Source organism: Vulpes lagopus, chromosome 3 (assembly GCF_018345385.1).
Source record: "Vulpes lagopus strain Blue_001 chromosome 3, ASM1834538v1, whole genome shotgun sequence".
NCBI classification, from domain to species: Eukaryota; Metazoa; Chordata; class Mammalia; order Carnivora; family Canidae; genus Vulpes; species Vulpes lagopus.
In genome coordinates this window covers 62,886,755-62,904,519 of record NC_054826.1, presented here as the reverse complement: position 1 = coordinate 62,904,519, position 17,765 = coordinate 62,886,755, and the positions used below count along the sequence as shown (strand labels likewise).

General features: G+C 45.2%; 1 long non-coding RNA gene across 1 annotated transcript; it reads right to left on the bottom strand.

The window, feature by feature from the left end:
• Nucleotides 1-323: 323 nt before the first annotated feature.
• LOC121488313 lies at nucleotides 324-3,530 on the bottom strand. Its single transcript, XR_005987022.1, has 3 exons — nucleotides 3,258-3,530; nucleotides 1,415-1,608; nucleotides 324-495 (listed from the first exon to the last, which is right to left on the bottom strand). It is a non-coding gene; the product is annotated as an uncharacterized LOC121488313 (long non-coding RNA).
• Between the last annotated feature and the right edge of the window lie 14,235 nt (nucleotides 3,531-17,765).

Sequence of the window (17,765 nt, the reverse complement as noted above, 5' to 3'; positions counted from 1 at the left end):
GGCCTAAAAGCCCAGCTTACACTCCACTTAGAGATTCTTTTTACGGCATCCCATGGAATGATCTAGTCTCTTCTTGCATCCCTGTAATGATGTGGAGATCATCACCTTACAACAGGGGTCCCTTCCAATTGCTGCACAGTTTGAATTGTCAGAAAATTCTTAGATGGTGATCAAAGCTGCTTCCTTGCAAAGCTCATTGGCACTGGTCCTTCCCCTGGGGAATGAGGACCAGAAAAGAAAGAAGGAAACTCATACATTTTTTTTTGAAGGATTTTATTTAGTAATTCATGAAAGACACAGAGGGAGAGAGAGAGAGGCAGAGACACAGGCAGAGGGAGAAGCAGGTTCCATGCAGGAAACCCGATGTGGGACTCGATCCTGGGACTCCGGGATCATGTCCTGACTGCTGAGCCACTAGGCATCCCAAGGAAACTCATACTCTTGAGTCCTAACTGCGTCCGGCCCGTGCCTGCCTGGGGCCTTCACAGCCATTTCCTGGAGAACAAGCATGTGCCAACCCACTCACTGTTGATGGAGTCGTCACGTTTCCATCCTGAGGACTTTTCCCTGTTCCTCAATGACCAGGTCCCCTCACTGCTCATCACCTTCACTTATGTCAGTTTTTCCTGGCTCAATTTTTTTAAGTGGCCGCAGCACACAAGATTGGCTTCCCTTAAGCTTGCTATCAACTGAACAGCTCTAATCACTTTTCACTTCAAATCAAAGTGAAAGCTCTCCCATGCTACCTCTCGTCCAGGAGTCTTCTCAGAGCAGGATTAGAATGACGATGAATATCCAGGGGCCCATGGTTGGTCCCAAAGCACTACTGAGGGCAAAGTGTGTCTGAAGCGTGAGCCCTGTGACCTGTCTCAGGTGGACCAGGGTTCAGCCCAAGCTCTGGCTTTTCTTGTGAGTCTGGCAGGGAGGACAGCCAAACAAGTTTAGGCCCGTTTGGGTGGGAGGCCCACCACTGATTGCTCACCATGCCTGTCCCCTTCTTGCTTGGGGGTGGGGACAAACCACAGGGCCAGAGAATTACCATTCCTGATAGGCTTAGAAGTACATCACTTGGGTCTGTCTTGGCAGGACGGGTGACATCACGGGGAAGACTTGGAGAGGAAGAGAGGAGGAGAAAAGGCTCACTGCAGCCTTCATATGGGCCTCAGCAGAGTATTAGTTATATATATATATATATATATATATATATATATATATATATATATATATATATATATTAAAAAAGAAGAAGAAGAAAGAAAAAAGAAAAGAAAAAGAGTAAAAGGATTTATTGATTTTAGGTGAATCCTCCTAAATTGACATGTCCCCTGAATGCCAGTATGAGGACTCTCTGGATTGCAAGTGGCAAAAACAAAACTAAAACTAGTTTAAGCAAGAAAGGGAATGATTGGCTCACCTGCTGTGAAGGCCCAGGGTAGAGTGGGATTCAGGCTTGACTGGATCCAGGGGCCTGAAGAAGTCATCAGACTCGTCCTTAGTAGACTCCACTGCTCTGGTTGGCATCATTTGCTTCTACGGTTAAGTTGTTTCTTCGGATCGCAGTAGCCAAAGCAGTACGAGCTCTGGGGTCCTAGCCTTAGAAGTCTCAATCTAAAAGAAATGGGTAGGGGTGCCTGGGTGGCTCAGATGGTTAAGCATCTGGCTTCTGCTCAGGTCATGATCCTGGGGTCCTGGGATAGAGTCCCTGCATCGGGCTCCCTGCTCAGCGGGGAGTCTGCTTCTCCCTCTCCCTTTGCCCCTCCCCCTCACATGTTCTCTCTCTCTCTCAGATAAATAAAATCTTCAGAAAAATAAATAAAAGGAACAGACACTATCTCTCTTTCAGAATCAGTATATAAAATCCCAAGGAAGGACTCTGACTGGCCTAGCATAGGTCACATGCCTATCCTGGGCCAATCTTCGCAGGCATAAAGATAGAAGGATTGTCCAGGTCTGGGTCATAGAGCTTTTCTAGTGGTCAGCCGCCTGGCAGGCATCCCAGGGCAGGAAGCAGTATAATAAGGCCTTAGAGGACAGGAATGAGCAAGTCAGGAATTGAAGTCCTGCTGTCTTCTGGATTTATCTGGTATTTCATATCTTTTTTGCCCACTTCCTCATTCTCTGTCTTCCTTTGAAGATTGGCTTTTCTTTCTCTTTCTTTTTTTTTTTTTTCTTTTCCTTTCTCCTCAGCATCTACCACGGCTCAAAATGGTTGCCTCCACCCCAAACGCTAGTGACTTTTAGGAGCCTAACACCACCTGTGCTTGAGTTCAGATTTTCAAGGAAGAGAGAATCTGCTTGGTTGCAGGGACAGGTGTTCGCTACTGGGCCATCCAGCTGTGGTGAACATGCAGTAGGAACATGGCCTCTGAGGTCTTTCCCTTGAGCGGGTCTGATAGGAGCAGTTCCTTAGAGAAGGGGGCTGTAGGTGAGTGGCCAAGTTATTTTTTTTGTTTTTGTTTTTTTTAATAATAAATTTTTTGTTTTTTTTTGTTTTTTTTTTTGTTTTTTTTTAATAATAAATTTATTTTTTATTGGTGTTCAATTTGCCAACATACAGAATAACACCCAGTGCTCATCCCGTCAAGTGCCCCCCTCAGTGCAGCGGCCAATTTAGAACAAGATGCTGTGCCAGTCCCAGGTAACCCAGCAAAGGGCAGAGCATGGCACCATCCCTGTCCCAAGCAGCTTTGAGTACAGCTGGGCAGGCCAGATGCTCATTTGGGCCAGGGTTACAGGACCTCGGAGAAGGGCAAGGTCATTGCGCGCCAGGACAAGCAGAACAAACTTGTCCTAGAGGTGGTGACAACAGGGCTGGGCTTTCCAGGTGGGTGAAAGGAAAGGACAAGATAGTCTAGAGCCTGGAGCAGATGTCTCTTCCTCACAGCTGAGCTGGCTCCCGTAAACCAGCACGCAGACACACCTGAGGTGTCCCCATCCAGCCTCTTCTCAAAGCCTGGGCTCTCCAGGGTAGGTTTCCACTTGCCTCTCCATCTCCTCCCCCAGGTTCCCGCCAGATTCCTTCTAACACCCTTGGTCCCTGGATGTCCAGGGGCGTGGCACAGGCCGTCTACCACTCACCATCTCTGGACACATTTGTGGAGGCTGCGGGCGTTTTTCACGACTTTCTGAAAAGTCAAGGAATGTCTTTCCCCCAAAGCCAGGGAAGGATGGAAGGAAGGAAGGAAGGAAGGAAGGAAGGAAGGAAGGAGGGAGGGAGGGAGGGAAGGAAGCTCCAAGAACAAAAGGAGTAAAATTACCGTTTGCATCTGGAGAAGGTAGAGACCTGGGCCCTGAGGTCGGGGCTTCCACTCTCCTGTGGATGAAGAAATAGAGGTACAGGGAAACTCTGGCGTGCTCAAGTTCCCGTGGTAGGACTAGAACCCTGGCTTCTCACTGCCCCTGGCCCAGGGCTCTGCCCTGAGCTCTTGGCTCCTGCGTGGGCTGTGGGCCTGGCAGGGATAATCCGGGGCGTGGGGCTGGGCGTGGGGAGAAATGCCTCGCCTCGTCCTCGAGGTGGGAGTAGAGGCCGGGCCTGGCCGGGAAAGTGTGGCTAAAACCCAGTTCTCCGGGGAGCCCTGCGGGGGGGGGGGGGGGGGGGTGTCCAGAAAGGGGCTGAGAGGCCAGCAGCGGCTCCTGCGGAACAGGGCCAAGGTCCCTCCAAAGGCTTTATCTGGGCAGATTCCATTTCCTGCTGCAGGAAAAGGAAGAGACCTTTGTGTGTCTCCGCTGTTTGCCCCTTTCGGCCGCTCCGAAGCCAGATGGCGTCGGATCAACCCACTTGGGGAGGCCGGTCCCCGCGGGGGCGGGCCGTGGGGGTCCCGCGGGGGTCCCTTGGGGCCGCCAGCCTTCCTTCCAGGCGGGTTCTCCGAGCCTCCGTCGTTATTTTGCCTCCGGTTAAGGGCGACAGAGCGTCAGCGCGGACGGAGAAGGCTTCGCACTCGGGCGCTGCTTCGGCGGCGGCGGCCGGCCCAGGGCCAGGGGCCTCGGCCTCCGCTGACCTCCGCGCGCGAGGCTCCTCCGAGGCAGCCCGGGCGGCCGGGACCGGCCGGAGGAGGTGGCGGGGAGGAGCGGGGAGGGCTGAGGGGAGGAGCACTGGGGAGGAGCGGCGGGGAGGAGAGCGGAGGAATGGCGGGAAGCAGCGGGAGGGCTGCGGGGAGGAGCAGTGGGGAGGAGCGGGGAGGGCTGCGGGGAGGAGCGGGGAGGAGCACTGGAGAGGAGCGGCGGGGGGAGGGCAGCAAGGAGGAGCGCGGAGGAGCGGAGGGAGCAGGGAAGAGTGGGGAGGAGTGGCGGGAGAGGGGAGGAGCGGGGAGGAGGAGCGGGGAGCAGTGGGGAGGGCTGCGGGGAGGAGCGGCGGGGAGGAGCGGGGAGGAGCACTGGAGAGGAGCGGCGGGGGGAGGGCGGCAGGGAGGAGCGCGGAGGAGCGGAGGGAGCAGGGAAGAGTGGGGAGGAGTGGCGGGAGAGGGGAGGAGCGGTGAGGAGGAGCGGGGAGCAGTGGGGAGGGCTGCGGGGAGGAGCAGGGAGGAGCGGCGGGGAGGAGCGGGGAGGGCTGCGGGGAGGAGCAGGGAGGAGCGGCGGGGAGGAGCGGGGAGGAGCACTGCGGAGGAGCGGCGGGGAGGAGAGCGGAGGAATGGCGGGAAGCAGCGGGAGGGCTGCGGGGAGGAGCAGTGGGGAGGAGCGGGGAGGAGCACTGGAGAGGAGCGGCGGGGAGGAGCGGCGGGGAGGAGCGGCAGGAGCAGGGAAGAGTGGGGAGGAGTGGCGGGAGAGGGGGGAGGAGCGGGGAGGAGTGAGCGGGGAGCAGTGGGGAGGGCTGCGGGGAGGAGCGGCGGGAGAGCGGGAGGGAGCAGTGAAAGAGTGGGGAGGAGTGGCGGGAGAGGGGAGGGAGCGGGAGTAGCACTGGAGGAGGGGTCGCGGGGGGAGGGCGAGGCAGTGGAGGAGCGCAGAGGAGCGGAGGGAGGCAGGTAAGAGTGGGGAGGAGTGGCGGGAGAGGGGAGGAGCGGGGAGGAGCACTGGAGATGAGCGGCGGGGGAGGGCGGCATGGAGGAGCGCGGAGGAGCGGAGGGAGCAGGGAAGAGGTGGGGAGGAGTGGCGGGAGAGGGGGAGGAGCGGTTGAGGAGGAGCGGTGAGCAGTGGGGAGGGCTTGCGGGAGGAGCGGCGGGGAGGAGCGGAGGGAGCAGGGAAGAGTGGGGAGGAGTGGCGGGAGAGGGGAGAGCGGTGAGGAGGAGCGGGGAGCAGTGGGGAGGGGCTGCGGGGAGGAGCGGAGTGGAGCGGCGGAGACCTGGTGAGCGGGCAGGAAGAGTGGGGAGGAGTGGCGGGAGAGGGGAGGAGCGGGGAGGAGCACTGAGGAGGAGCGGCGGGGGGAGGGCGGCAGGGAGGAGCGGAGGGAGCAGGGAAGAGTGGGGAGGAGTGGCGGGAGAGGGGAGGAGCGGGGAGGAGGAGTGGGGAGCAGTGGGGAGGGCTGCGGGGAGGAGCGGCGGGGAGGAGCGGGCGGCGCGGGGAGTGTCGAGGAGGGGGGCGGCGCGGGGGCGCGCCTTGGAGCGGGCGCGCGGGGCGAGGGCAAGGTGACCGCGGGCGCGCGGGGGGCGGGTGTCAGGGCTCTATCTGCGCGGTGATTGATGGGAGCCGGGTTTGCTGTCAGCCTGTCAGGGCGCAGGAATGTTTAATGTTCTCATTATTGGTTACGCTGTTGTGTATATTTCTCTGTCAGCGCCGCGGACCCAGCTGAACTGGCGGAGCACTTCAAAGGCCTGCGGGTCATTCATCATCCCCCTGACGCTCCGGCAAATGCTCAGCTTCAGCTCCGCGCCAGGGATTTGTTATGACTTGCGCGCCGGCTGACAGACAGGACGGTGGCGGCCGCGGGCGGGGGGCGCGGGCGGGAGGCTCGCGGCCCTTCCGTCTCCCGGGGCCGAGCGGCCGCGCCCCCACCGCGCACCCCACCGCGGGTGCGGCGCGGCCCGGGCGGTGACCGGGGGCGCGGGGTCCCGGCCCCCCCCTGCCCCGCCCCCGCTGCCCCGCAGGCCGGGCCGGCGCCCTCCCCCTCCTCCCCCTCCTCCCGCTCCTCCCGCTCCTCCCCCTCCTCCCCCCCCCTCCTCTCGGCTGGCGGTGGCGTCTCGAAAGTTGTGCTGAAAACCCAGAGGTTGGGGAAAAAAAGCAAAACTTGCAACCGTCCGGGGCCGGGGAGGGGCGGGCCGCGGGGGGCTGGGGGGGGAGAGGGAGGGGACGGAGGGGGGGAGAGCTGCAGAATATCGGAGCTTTGTTTCCTTTCCCAGGCCGTGACATGATTAATCGTTTTCTTCTGATCTAATTTTGGAACATGAAAAACAGCACATTTGTCTTGAAGAAAAATGATGTGCCGAACTGCGCAGATGGAAATTTCGAGCAATGAGAAAGATTAAAGTGAAACCCCACTCCTTAGACCTAATCATGAGTTGTAGATTATTCTGTCGGCCCAGCCAGATGGTAGCTCTGATTCCACAGCCCCTTCTTATATTAATGAATACTAGACTGTTATATTTGACTTAGGTAAGTGAAATGTCTATCAGAGCTAATGGACTGCCAGCCAGCATAACACATGTTGTACCGCTAAGGGTCCTTGCTGCATTTTTCATGTTTTATACTAATGTAGAACATTTTGTTTCCTACTGTTTTTCATCATTGTCACTGTTTGCTAAATATTTTCACATGGAAGGGGGGGGAGGGAGACAAAGTCATGAGGATAAAGAACCCCCCCCTCCAAACTTGTGTCCAAAGCTAATTTCCTCCCGTTGGGCTTGGCTATAACTCTACAAGTAAAACAGTCACCCCAAGCAACGCGTACAGGAACTCAATAGTAACGTGATTAAGTTCCTAGTCAACAAGACTACACTGGACTGTATGTTAACAAACCTAATTATAGCCCCGTGGTGATAAATTGGGCCAGGGCCCTTGCTGCACATCTCTGAGGTCATGTCTAGAAGAGCAGCTTGACCTTCTTGTCCCAGGGGAGAGAACGGTCCTGGAGAGGAGTCGCAGGATGGGCTTGGAGGAGGCGCTATACTGGTCCAGTGGTCCCGTGCCTGGGGAGGGTGGGCACAAGCCAGGAGTCACTGCAGAGCCGAAGGTGGGAGGTGATGAGAGCAAGCAGGCGGTAGGCTCTCCTGGACGAGGCTGGAAGGCCGGAGGCTTCAGAGCTGTTGGCACCAACTATGTTGTGAGCAACATCAGGCTGCCGGAGAGGACAGTGTGCTGTCCCCCAGTTCACTGGTTCCATGTAGGCCTCAGGACCTGGTGGCTCACTTTCTCTGGGCCCAGTAGAGGGTGGCTCCTTCTTCCAGATGTCCTGTCTGTGCACTGGAGAGGCCCCAAAGATCTTGTTGTTCAAGAGGAAATCCTGAGCTACTTGTTTGCGAAGGACCCAACCAAGCCCGGGTGGGACTAGGGTCCTGGCGAAAATGAGTCCTGGAGATGGAATTGGAAAGTTGTTTGGGACAGATGAGATGGAGACAGTGGAGGGATGTCTTCAAAGGATAGTGTCTTGAGGAAAAAATGGAAAGAAGCACATAAAGAGGAGAGACCTGTACAAGAAAACACATGAGAGAGAGAGACAGAGAGGGAGGGAGGGAGGAAGGCAGAGAGAGAGAGAGAGAGAGAGAGAAGGAAGAGAATGCTGAGAAGGAGTGACAGACACAGAGGCAAGGAAATATAAATACCAACAGGGTGGATGGTCCATAAATTCAAACTCCTCTTGCTCCGGCCAAAATGAGCTCCCTAAAAAGTGAATCTCACCTTTCTTGGCTGTGATTCCTGCAGGAATAAGTTTAAATGTCCTGCCTGGGAATAGACGGCCCTTCCCACGTACTCCTGGCTCACTCCGCCTCATCTCTCACCTTTCCTTCTCACCCTGCATTTCTGCCCCGTGACCCTTCTCAGGGTTCCGAAGACCACTAGGCTCCATTGCAACAACGTACTCCTGTCTGTCTGTCCTACTCCCTTCCCTTCATTCCCTGGCAGATGCCTACCCATCCTTCCAGACCCAGCTCTCACGTGCCCTCGCCTGCCCCACGCTCCTCACATTCCCAGGGCATTATTTCATACTCTGGGCCCCCATCATTTCTGTCCCCGTCCCTGTGGAAATGTGGGTTGGGCTGCAGGGAGCAATGTATGAGTTTTTGAAGATCTGTCCTTCTACACTTCCTTTCCTTTCCAACTGTTCCTCTGTTCATCCATCTGTTCGCTTGTTCACGTGGCCCTACTGTACTGCCAGGGCTTGTTCTGGGCGGTAGAGGTCCAGCTTTGTACCAAATTCTCAGCCCTCTTAGAGCTGCCATTTTTGGTACTCTCGGCGTGGGTCTCTTAGTGGGGCTTTTTCATAGTAAGAAATTCGTGTCGGCCAGCTCTAATAGTGGGGGTTATTGTAAAATAGTGGTAATAGAGAGGCAAAAATCTCATGGGGACCCAAGAACAGCTGTATAGCTTCTGAATAACCTTTCAGCTTCTGTAGCTGATCATTGGGTCACTCCTGGCCCCTCCCAGGCCCTCAATGCCATTTTTAAAACTTTGTATCGTGGCATAATATACGTGTAGAAAACTGCACCTAAGAACACAGCTCAATGAATTTTCACAAACTGTAACCCACAATGAGATCAAGAAACAGAACATTCAGTGCTCCGGTGTCCCCTCTTGTCTTTGTTTCATTTTTAAGTTAAATTCCCACCCCAACTTTCCTCCATCATTTACTGTGACATTTTGATTTCTGTTTTCAGTGGGTTTGTTTTTCTGAACAGCTTTATCGAGGTAAAATTTACATTCCATAAAATCACCCAATGTATAGAATATTACTCAGCCATAAAAAAGAATGAAATCTTGACGTTTGCAACAACACGGGTGGACCTAGAGGGTATTATGCTAAGCGAAATAAGTCAGACAGAGGAAGACAAATACCATATGATTTCACTTATATGTGGAATCTAAAAGACAAAATAAACAAGCAGACAGATTCATAAATACAGAAAACGAACTGGTGGCTGCCAAAGGGGAAGGGGTGGGGGGAGGTGAAATAGGTGAAGGGGATTAAGAAGTACAAACTTCCAGTTATAAAATAAGTCATGGAGAGAAAAGTGCAGCATAGGGAATAGAGTCAATAATATTATAATAACATTGATGGTGACTGATAGTGATTACACTTACTGTGGTGAGTACTGAGTAATGTCTAGAATTGTCAAATCAATATGCAGTACACTTGAAACTAATATAACATTGTATATCAATTATATATATATATAAATAAGATTTTATTTCTTTATTCATGAAAGACACACACAGAGAGGCAGAGACATAGGCAGAGAGAGAAGCAGCCTCCTTGTGAGGAGCCTGACATGGGACTTGATCCCAGGACCCTGGGATCATGACTTGAGCGAAAGGCAGACACTCAACCACTGAGCCACCCATGCGTCCTATATCGATTATATTTTAATAAAATATCACCCATTGTAAGTGAACAATCCAATTATTTTTGGTAAACTTACAGAGTTGTGCAATCATGACTATAATCCGGTTTTAGAACACTGCCAGCTTCCCCCCAATCCTATGGGCCTATTTTCAGTCAATACTGAGTTCCAGCCCCAGCCCTAGGTAAACAGCTTTTACATTTAGGTCTGTGATCTATTTGAAAAAAATACAACTTTTTTGAGATATAATTCACATGCTATAAATTCCATCCTTTAAAAAGGTAAAATTTAGTGGCTTTAATATATTAAAATACATTGTGTAAATATCACTGCTATCTAATTCCGGAATATTTCATCACCCAAAAAAGGAACCCCACACCCATGAGCAGTCACTGCCTATTCCTCACTCCCCCAGTCCCTAGCAATCATGAATCTACTTTCTCTCTCTGTTGATTTGCCTATGCTAAACATTCCATACAAATGGGATCATACAATGCGAGGCCTTTTGTGTCTGGCATGTTTCACTCAGCATAATGTTTTCAAGATTCATCCATGTTGTAGCGTCTATGAGAAACCCATTTCTTTTTTATGGCCAAATAATATTCCTATATTACCGCATGGATTTACAACATTTTGTTCCTACTGATGGAGATTTGGGTTGTTTCTACTTTTTGACAATTATGGATAATGCTGTTGTAAACATTTGTGTACACATTTTTCTGTGCACACATGTTTTCAATTCTCTTGGATATATATCTAGGAGTAAATAGGATTGCTAGGTCATATGCTAATTTTTGTATATGGTATGAGTTAAGTGTCTAAGTTCATTTTTGTTTTCATATGGGTATCTGGTTTGTCCCAGCATAACTTTTTAAAATCATGAATTAGCACTGGATGTGTCAAAAGCTTTTCCTGCAACTACTGAGTGAGGTATTAAAATCTCTAGTTACTATTGTTTGTTTATTTCTGTTTGAAATTATGTGAATTTTGTCTTTTATTCTTTTAATATGGTAGACTATATTAATTTATCATCAAATATTAAGCCAACCCTACATTCTTGGGATAAACACAGTCACAGTGTGTGTGACCTTTTTTTTATGTTGCTGACTTTAGTTTGCTACTATTTTGTTAAGGATTCTTGCATCTATTTTCATGAGGAATATTGGTTTTCTTTTTTTGTGGCATCTTTGTTTGGCTTTGATTTCTGGCTAAATCTAGCATCATAGAATAATTTGTAAGTATTCCTTCCTTCCACTATTTCTTGAGTTTGTGAAGGATTGGTGAAGGATTGGTTTGTGAAGGATATTTGTTTTTCTTAAAATATTTAGTATTTGATTCACTAGTAAATCCATCTGGGCTTAGTCTTTTCTTTGTGGGAAGATTTTTAAATACTCATTTAGTTTCATCTTTCATCATAAGTTTATTAAGATTTTCAATTCTTTTTGAGTAAATTTTTGTAATTTTTGTACTTCTAGGAATTTTTCCATTAATCTTAGTTGTCTAATTTGATGGCAAAGTTATTCATGTATTCTCTTATAATCCTCTTACTTTCTGTAGTGTCAGTAATGATGTATCTTCTTTACTCTTGATTTTGGAAATTTGTATTTTCTCTCTCACTTTCTAGATAGTTTGGCTAAGAATTTTCTGATTTAGTTGACTTTTTCAAATAACCAACTTTTGGCCTTATTGATTCTCTCTACTTTCTATTTCATTGATTTATGTTGTAAGAATGTTATTTAATTTACACATTTTTGGCAATTTTCCTTAGTTATAGATCTCTAACTTAGCCTTGTTGTGGTCAGGGAACATACTTTGTGTGATTTCAATTTTTTCAAAGTTATACAGACATGCTTTGATTTATCCTGGAGAATGTTCCATGTGCTCTTGAAAAGAATGTTATTCTGCAGTCTTGGGTAGAGTATTGTGTATACATGTCAATTAGGTCAAGTTGGTTGATGGTGTTATTCACATCTTATATGTCTTTTCTGACTTTCTAACTGATTGTTTGATTAATTATTGAGAGTGGGATGTTGAAATCTCCAAATATTATTGTTGTATTGTCTATTTCTCCTTTCAGTTCCATCAGTTTTTGCTTGATGCATTTTGAGGCTTACCAAGAGGTTAAGTGCACACTTGTTACTTCCTAATATATTAATATATTATATTCCTGATATATAATGATCCCTTTATTATTATAAAAATTTCCCTCTTTATCTCTACTAATATTTATCTTAAAGTCTATTTTGTCTGCTATTAATGTAGATTCCTACTTAGTAAATTTGATTATTAGTGAAAATTATCATGATCTCCAAATACATAGAAGCTCTGCTAATTGACATCCATTTAAAAATATTTCTCTATTATCTCTATAAAACATATGAACTGATGCTCTCAGTACAATAAATACTTGTAACTGGTGTGCTACTCTCCAACACCAATTGATTGTCTGCTTACTAAAAATCAGTTGTGTATGTTCCTAAGCCTGTTTAAGTCAGTTTTACTTGTAATTTTAATTACCTACTTGTTTTTTTAAATTATTTTTTAGCTGCTTGATTTAAATATAATACAAATATACAAATTATAAAATCTGGGTGTAACAAGAAATAGATTTGTTTTTCTATATTAACTAAACTGAATGTTTAGAAAGATTCAATAAAAACAAGTAGCAAAAAATCTGAATTGAGTGTGTACATGACAGCCTAAAATATTAAAGAAAAACATCACAAATATCCGGGAAGAATTTCTATATGTGAGGAATTCTTAAATTCTCACTGCATTAACAATGTAGAAGAGGCAGAGATGCTAATGTTATCTGACAAATTTTAAAGTAATCATGATAAAAATGCTTCAACAGGCCATTACAAATATGTTTGAAACAAAAAAATAACAAATTGTAGCAGGGAATAGGAGATATAAAGAGGAATCAAATGGAAATATCAGAAGTAAAGAATACAATAACCAAAATAAAAAGCTCAGAGAGTGGGATCATCAGTGGAATGGAGACAGAGCAAGGAATCAGTGAACCAGAAGCCAAAACTATGGAAATTATCCATTCTGAAAGAGAAGATGGTGGAAGAGAGACACACTGAGAAAAGAGCTTTAGATATCTTCAGTTTTGTAGAACTATAACAAAAGATCTAACATTTGGGACATCAGAGTCCAGAAAGGGAGAAAAGAAAGAGGGTATGACTGAAAAAGTATGAGAAGTAAAGGTGGAAACTTTTCCAATTTTTTCAAAAACCATAAACCTATAGTTCAAGAAGCTGGATGATTCCCAAATAAGATAAACTCAAAGATAGCTATACTAAGATGCATCATAACTAAACTACTGAAAACTAAAGGTAAAGAAAATTCTTGAAAGCAGGCAGATAAAAATGACACCTTACCTGGAGGGAAAAACAATTTGAATTGTGGTATATTTCTCATCAGAAAATATAAAGGCCAATAAGTGGCACAATATTTTCAAGTCCTGGAATTAAATAGCTGTCAATTCAGAGTCTTATCATGAGCAGAACTATCCTTCAGAAATAAAGAAAAAATGAAGACATTCTTGAAGGTAAAGTATGAGTATTTGTCACCAGCAGAACTATCCTGAAAGAATGACAAAAGGAAATTCTCTAAACAAAAAGAAAACCATAAAATGAGGAACATTAGAGCAGCAGGAAGAAATGACATAGTAAAGAAAAATATGGGTAAATATAATAAGCTTTCTCTTCTTATTTTTTCTAAAATAATGTGTAGTGACTCAAGTAATATTATAATACTATCTTAGCTGTTCTAAATGAATATAGGGGAAATATTTAAAACAATTATAAATGGGAGAGAATAAAGGAATGTAAAAGAAGATAAAGTCTCTATTCTTCACTTGAGCTGGTAAAATGACATGGATTGTGATGATTTATGTATATATAGTATAATACCTAGAGCAACCATAGAAAAAGCTCTGCAAAGAGATACATTGAAAAACACTATAGGTAAATTAAAATGAAATTTTTAAAAGGTTAAGTAATTCACAGGAAGGTATAAGAGAGGAAGAGAAATGAAAAATAGGATGAGAAAACAGAAAACAAAAAATAAAATGGTAGATTTAAACCCTAGTAGATCAATAATTACATTAAATATAAATGATTTAAATACAATAATTAAAAGACAGAGATTGGCAGCATGGATTTAAAAACATAACCAAAGTATATGGAGCCTACACACACACACACACACACACACACACACACACACACAATTCCACTGAACTGTAGTGATAAAGCCAGATTGAAAATAATAGGCTGGAAAATGTTGCATTATGTAAATATGATCAAGAGAAAGCAAGAATAACTTACATGAAATAGACCAACACCCATTACAGCACCAATTACCACAATTTACTCAATATGAAACAGATATTTTTAATAGTCCTATAATTATTAAGGATATTGAATTTGTAATTTAAAAATTCCCAAATAAGAGGGGATCCCTGGGTGGCGCAGCGGTTTGGCGCCTGCCTTTGGCCCAGGGCGCGATCCTGGAGACCCGGGATCGAATCCCACATCAGGCTCCCGGTGCATGGAGCCTGCTTCTCCCTCTGCCTGTGTCTCTGCGCCTCTCTCTCTCTGTGACTATCATAAAAAAAAAAAAAAAATTCCCAAATAAGAAATCTCCAGGCCCAGATGGTTTTACTGGAGAATTCTATAAAATGTTCAAGGACGAATTAACACTACTTTTATATACTCATTTCTAGAAAATAGATGAGAAGGGCACACTACCCAATTCATTTCATGGAGCTAATATTTTTTTTTCTTTTTTCTCAAAGATTTTATTTATTGATTCATGAGAGATACAGAGAGAGAGAAGCAGAGACACAGGCAGAGGGAGAAGCAGGCTCCATACAGGGAGCCCGACGTGGGATTCGATCCTGGGTCTCCAGGATCGCGCCCTGGGCCAAAGGCAGGTGCCAATCCGCTGCACCACCCAGGGATCCCTCATGGAGCTAATATTACCCCATCACTCAAACTCAATTGACTTCATACAAAAAAAGAACACTACAGATCAGCATCCCTTATAAATATAGATTTAAAAAAATCCTTGAAAGGGATCCCTGAGTGGCGCAGCAGTTTAGCACCTGCCTTTGGCCCAGGGTGCGATCCTGGAGACCTGGGATCGAATCCCACGTCGGGCTCCCGCTGCATGGAGCCTGCTTCTCCCTCTGCCTATGTCTCTGCCTCTCTCTCTCTCTCTTTCTCTCTCTCTGTGTGTGACTATCATAAATAAATAAAAATTTTTAAAAAATCCTTGAAAAAATTAGCATATAGAATCCAGCAATATATTAAATATTAAATATATTAAAAGAATTATACACCATAACTAAGTGGGGTTAATTGCAGAAAAAGTTAATTCAATATTCAAAATTCTATCAATGTAACCTACCATATTAACAGACTAAAGAAAAAAACTCCATGATCATATCAGTTGATGCAGCAAAAGCGCTGACAAAATTCAATACCCATTCATGACTTTAAAAAAACAGGAATAGCAGGAATAGAGGACTTCCTTAACTTGATAAAGAACAGCTACAAAAAAATATCTACAACTAACCTTATAGTTAAGACTTAATCCTTTCCCTCTTAAATTAACAGGGCAAAGATGTTTGCTTTATTTATTCAACATAGTCCTGGAAGTTCTAGCCAGTGCAAAAAGGCAAGAAAAGGAAACAAAAGGCTTGCAGATAGGAAAATAGTTTGGTACTACTGAGAAATGAAAACTATATTCATGCAAAAACCTTAACGTAAATGTTTTAGCACTTTATTCATAATAACCAAACAAGGGGGAACAACTCAGATGTACTCAAGTGGGTGAATAGTAAAACAAACTGATCCATCCATACCCTGGGATACTACTTGATGATAAAAAGGAATAAGCTAGGGGCCCCTGGGTGGCTCAGTTAAGTGTCCAATTCTTGATTTCAGCTCAGGTCATGATCTCAGAATCATGAGATGGAGCCCTGTGTGGGACTCCGTGCACAGTGGGGAGTATGCTGGAGATTCTCTTTCCCTCTCCTTTTGCCTCTCCTCCTACTCCTGCATGCTTGTGCTCTCTCTCTAAAATAAATAAATAAATCAAATAAAAAAAATAAAAAAGAACCGGCTATTGATATATACAACAATCTAGATGAATCTCTAGAGAATTCTGCTAAGTGAAAAAAATCCATCTCCTAAAGGTTATATACTGTATGAATCCATATTCATAATATTCTTGAAATAGGAAAATTACAGAGATGGAGAACATATTAGTAGTTACCAGGGACTAAGTAGTTACCAGGGACTAAGTAGTTACCAGGGACTAATGAAGAAAGTTGGTGTGGCTATAAAAGGATAACATAGGGGATAGAAATGCTCTGTATCTTGACTGTATCAATGCCGATATCCTGGTTATGGTACTGTGGTATAGTTTTGCAACCTGTTACTATTCAGAAAACCTAACTAGAGTTTGCAGGATCATGCCATATTATCTAAAGTAGAGTTTAATCTTAAAAACTGGATTCTCTTGATCATCTCTATGTTTACCAACTGTGATACATTAAGGGAATTTTAAAAAAATATTTTATTTATTTACTCATGAAAGACACAGAGAGGCAGAGACATAGGCAGAGGGAGAAGCAGGCTCCCCGCCGGGAGCCCAATGCAGGACTCAATCCCAGGACCCTGGGATCACGCCCTGAGCCAAAAACAGATGCTCAACCACTGAGCCACCCAGGCGTCCTCTTAAAGGAATTAACAAAACATTTATTCTCTACTTAAAAATCTTTATCATTAAAGACATTTGGGGTGCTTCCAGTTTGGGATGATTATGACTAGAGCACCTATAAATTAAATTATTAATTACTATGGGAGATGTGTTAAAAATAATTCATTACAATTGAGAAACATCTGTGTTTCCCTTTGGTCTTTCTTTGGCTCAGGTCATGATCCCAGGGTCCTGGATCAAGCCCCACATGGGGCTCCTTGCTCAGCTGGAAGCCTGCTCCTCCCTCTCCCTCTGCCCCTTCCCCCTACTCATGCTCTCTCTTTCTCTCAAATAAATGGATAAAATATTTTTAAAAAACCAATGTCTTTTGCAAAGCAAGAGTTTTAAATTTTAATAAAGTTCACATTAACGTTATCTTCTTCGTGGATCATGCCTTTGTGTATTGTGCTTTTAGTGTCTAGAACTTCTCTGCATGTAGGGTCATGCAGATTTTCTTCTGTATTTCTACTGAAGTTTGGTAGTTTCACATTCTACATTTAGGTTTATGGTCTATTTTGAGTTAATTTTGAAAAAATTTTGTTTTGAGATATCACATACCATAAAATTAACTTTTTGAAAGTGTACAACTAGGGGTGCCTGGGTGGCTCAGTCAGTTAAGTGTCTGCCTTTGGCTTGGGTCATGATCCCAGGGTCCTGGGATTGAGCCCTGCATTCGGCTCCCTGCTCAGCTGGGAGCCTGCTTCTCTTTCTCCTTGCTTGTGCACGCTCGCTTTCTCTGTCAAATCAATCAATCAATCAATCAATCTTAAAAAAAATTAAAAGAAACTGTACAATTAAGTAGTTTTTAGGATATTCACAAGATTATGCATCCATCTCACTAATTCCACTATCTAATTCCACAGCATTTCACCATCTGAAAAGGAAACCCTGGGGCCCATTAGCAGTCACTGCCCATTGCCCCTTCTCCAGCTGTAGGCAACTACTAATCTACTTTTTGTCTCTACTGATTCTTTGACTTAGTGTAATGTTTTCAAGTTTCACCCATTTTGTAGCAGGTATTAGTACTTCATTCCTTTTTATGGCTGAAGAATGTTTTATTGTATGGATATATGCATTTTATTTATCCTTTCATCATTCTATGGACATTTGGGGTTGTTCTCATTTTTTGGCTACTATGAGTAAGGCTACTATGAACATTCATGTATGAGTGTAAATATATACTTTCAGTTATCTTGGGTATATACCTAGGAGTAGTTAATTTTTATATAAGGGGGCAGGTATGGGTTGAGGGTTTTTTGTTTTATTTGTTGTTGTTTTACATTTGGACATCTAATGAATCTAGCACCATTTATTGAAATAACTATCCTTTCTCCTTGGAATTATCTTTGACCTTTATCAAAAATATGTTGAATTTATTTTTAGATTCTGTTTTGTTCCATTTATCTCTGTGCCTTTTTGTTACTACCACATTGTCTTTTTTACCATAGTAAGTCTTGAAGTCAGGTAGGTCACGTCTTCCAACATTGTCTTTTCCAAAATTGTTTTTGCTGTTCTAGATCTTTTGCCTTTCTCATATACATTTAATTTACTTATTTATTTTAG